The 3,406-nt window shown below is 43.5% G+C and overlaps 1 non-coding gene across 1 annotated transcript; it reads right to left on the bottom strand.

Moving 5' to 3' along the window:
* Positions 1-1,779: 1,779 nt before the first annotated feature.
* Positions 1,780-1,851, bottom strand: trnaw-cca (transfer RNA tryptophan (anticodon CCA)). The gene has a single exon. It is a non-coding gene; the product is annotated as a tRNA-Trp (tRNA).
* Positions 1,852-3,406: the final 1,555 nt, after the last annotated feature.

Genomic DNA, 3,406 nt, shown 5'->3' with positions numbered 1-3,406 from the left:
ATTTGAAATGCTACTGCGTTGAATCTGAAAATACACACGGTGGGATTTTATCTTCACTACTGATTGTATTTTGTGTGCACGGTAGGAATAATCGGTGCTGATAAATTTGATAAAAGTTGCCCCAGATTCGTGGTGTCATCGGCAATGAACACTTTCAACCAGAAAGCTAAAATACAGTGCGTAAAATGGGTTAACATGCATAAGAACATAAGATCATTAGAAATAGGAGCAGGAGTGGGCCATACGGCCCCTCGAGCCTGCTCCACCATTTAATACAATCATGGCTGATCTGATAATGGACTCAGGTCCACTTCCTGCCCGCTCCCCAAAGCACAGGCCAAATGATTGAAGTATGGAGTGTCCCTGAGTTAGCATTTGTTTGATTGTGCAAAAGAAGGTGAGGGGTTAATTAATGATGCTTTCCCGTGAAAGCAAGAGAAAAGTTTTCGAACAAACCATCCGGTGACTGTCAGCTGAGCGCTGCTTATGACAACTGGTGGGAATGAGCGGGGATTTTAAAGCCCTTTGTATTGCAGAACCTTCATATAGACGAACATCTCCAGCTTCCTGTGTAAGCCTCTTGGTGCAACGGTAGCGCGTCTGACTCCAGATCAGAAGGTTGTATGTTCAAATCACGTCGTGATCACTGTTCTTTTGGATATTGTTCTTCCAGAATTAACCAGACCATTGCTCGAAGGTCTGTCTCACTGTTTCTCTGGTGTCAGGCAGAGATTCGCCTGCTGCCCTCAATTATTTCATGTGACAGGACACAAAAGTTCAAAATCAACCTGCAGGTGGCCACACACAGCACTGAATAGTCAGGACGGCCGGGCGGTCGAAGGTGCTGTGTTCAGGCCACTGTCTCGTCTACAACTGTGTTCAGCTTGAATTTCAATTCTAACAATTATTATCATTAAACGGAACACATTTGTTTGACACCACGGCCAAATCCTTCAAAGTGGGATTCAGCAGTTCAGCTGCTCGCTTAACATTTCCGTCTGACCTGGTGCTGGAGTTTGTTAAAGAGAGTCAGTGCAGAAGATTCAACCTTTCACCAGATTCCTGAGCACCACCTTCTTACCTGAGGCCAGAAAGTCTCAAGCCGTGCATTCCTGATCCTAACCACTCGCTGCTAAATGGCCAGCTCCTGTTCCGATGTGTAAAGTCTGGGAAACACGAGATCAATTTCTACCACACTCACAGCCTTCCTAAATATAGCACCATCATTCTATTCTGTTAAAACCAGCTCCAGAAATATCGGCCAACTGTGTCGGTTAAAGCTCTGGTTATGTTCCTCGCTTTGTGTCAATTGCAGTGTTTCCGCAGTGTCGTGGTTATCACACATTCGCTTAACAGGAGAAAATTCCCCGCATCGCAACCGGGCGTAAACATTTTGAACATTGATCAATTAAAGATTAGAAAAAATGAAATAATTGACATTAATGGTTCAATATTAACAAAGTTGGTGTTTGTTTCTGCTCAATGATTAAAAATAATAAACACCAGAAGTGGGATTTGAACCCTTGTCTTCAAGATAGATTTTGAACTGAACACAGCACCTTCGTCCGCTCGGTCATCCTGACTACTCATTGCTGTGTGTAGCCACCTGCAGATTGATTTTGAAATTTTGTGTCCTGTCACATGAAATAATTGAGGGCAGCAGGCGTATCTCTGCCTGACACCAGAGAAACAGTGAGACAGACCTTCGAGCAAGGGTCTGGTTATTGTCAAACAGCAAATGAAATATTAATTCTGGAAGAACAATATCCAAAAGAACAGTGACCACGACGTGATTTGAACACGCAACCTTCTGATCTGGAATCAGACACGCTACCGTTGCGCCACGAGGCCTACACAGTAAGCTGGAGATGTTCGTCTATATGAAGATTCTGCAATACAAGGGGCTTTAAAATTACCGCCCATTCCCACCAGGTATCACAAGCAGCGCTCCCCTGACAGTCATGGTATGGTTTTTTTCTTATCCTTTTTTCTTGCTTTCACGGGAAAGCCTCATTAGTTAACCCCTCACCTTCTTTTGCCCAATCAAACAAATGCTAACTCAGGGACACTCCATACTTCAATCATTTGTCCTGTGTTTTGTGCAATGCATAGAATGACTCGACAGACTTGTTACCGTAAACTCACTCTGCTGTAAACCTGGTTCAACTTTACTTATTCCCAAAGTGCCCACGTGACATGGTACTCGCTCTTCTATACCAGGGCCCGCGCACACGCGCGTACAGCCCGATGTCCTCCGACAGTGGCGCACCTTGGTGTCTAGTGACCCCAAGCTTCAATACATGACACTTTGCATGTGACTGTTAAACCATATCCCATTTTACTCACTGTATTTAATGGGCGGGGATTTTAAAGTCCCTTGTATTGCAGAACCTTCATATAGACGAACATCACTTAACTACTGTGTAAACCTCGTGGTTCAACGGTAGTGCGTCTGATTCTAGATCAAAGGGCTGCTTGTTCAAATCATGTCGGGGTCACTGTTCTTCTCGAATTGTTGTTTCACATTAACCAGACCCTTGCTGCAATGTCTAACTCACTGTTTAGTAGTGGTCATGTTGGAAACAGCATCAAACAATAAATATGGGATGTATGCAGTGGTGGTACAGCAGTTATCATGGGTGACTTTAATCTACATATTGATTGGGTTTACCACATGGTAGTGATATGCTGGAGGAGGATTTCCTGGAGTGTATTTGGGATGGTTTTATCGACCAATATGTTGAGGAACCAATAAGAGAGCTGGCCATCCTAGACTGGGTGATGTGTAATGAGAAGTGACTAATTAGCAATCTTGTTGTGCGGGGCCCCTTAGGGAAGTGTAACATAATATGGTAGAATTCTTCATTAAGATGGAGAGTGTCACAGTTAATTCAGAAACTCGGGTCCTGAACTTAAGGAAAGGGAACTTTGACGGTCTGAGGTGTGAATTGGCTAGAAGAGACTGGCCAAGGATACTAAAAGAGTTGACAGTGGAAAGGCAATGGTAAACATTTAAAGATCACACGGGTGAACTTCAGCAATTGTACATCCCTTTCTGGAGTAAAAATAGAACAGAGAACGTTGCTCAACCGTGGCTAACAAGGGAAATTAAGGATAGTGTTAAAACCAAGGAAGACGCACATAAATTGGCCAGACAAAGCAGCAAACCTGAGGACTGGGAGTAATTTAGAATTCAACAGAGGAGGACTAAGGGTTTCATTCGGAGGTGTAGCTTGCTTGGGACATAAAAGCTTCTGTATATATGTGAAGAGAAAAAGATTATTGAAGACAAACGTCGGTCCCTTGCAGTCGGATTCAGGTGAATTTATAATGGGGAACAAAGAAATGGCAGAACAATAGAACAAATACTTCGGTTCTGTCTTCACGAAGGAAGACACGAATAATG

The sequence above is a fragment of the Pristiophorus japonicus genome, chromosome 25 (genome assembly GCF_044704955.1).
Source record: "Pristiophorus japonicus isolate sPriJap1 chromosome 25, sPriJap1.hap1, whole genome shotgun sequence".
NCBI lineage: Eukaryota > Metazoa > Chordata > Chondrichthyes > Pristiophoridae > Pristiophorus > Pristiophorus japonicus.
This window is presented reverse-complemented; position numbering and strand designations above follow the sequence as displayed.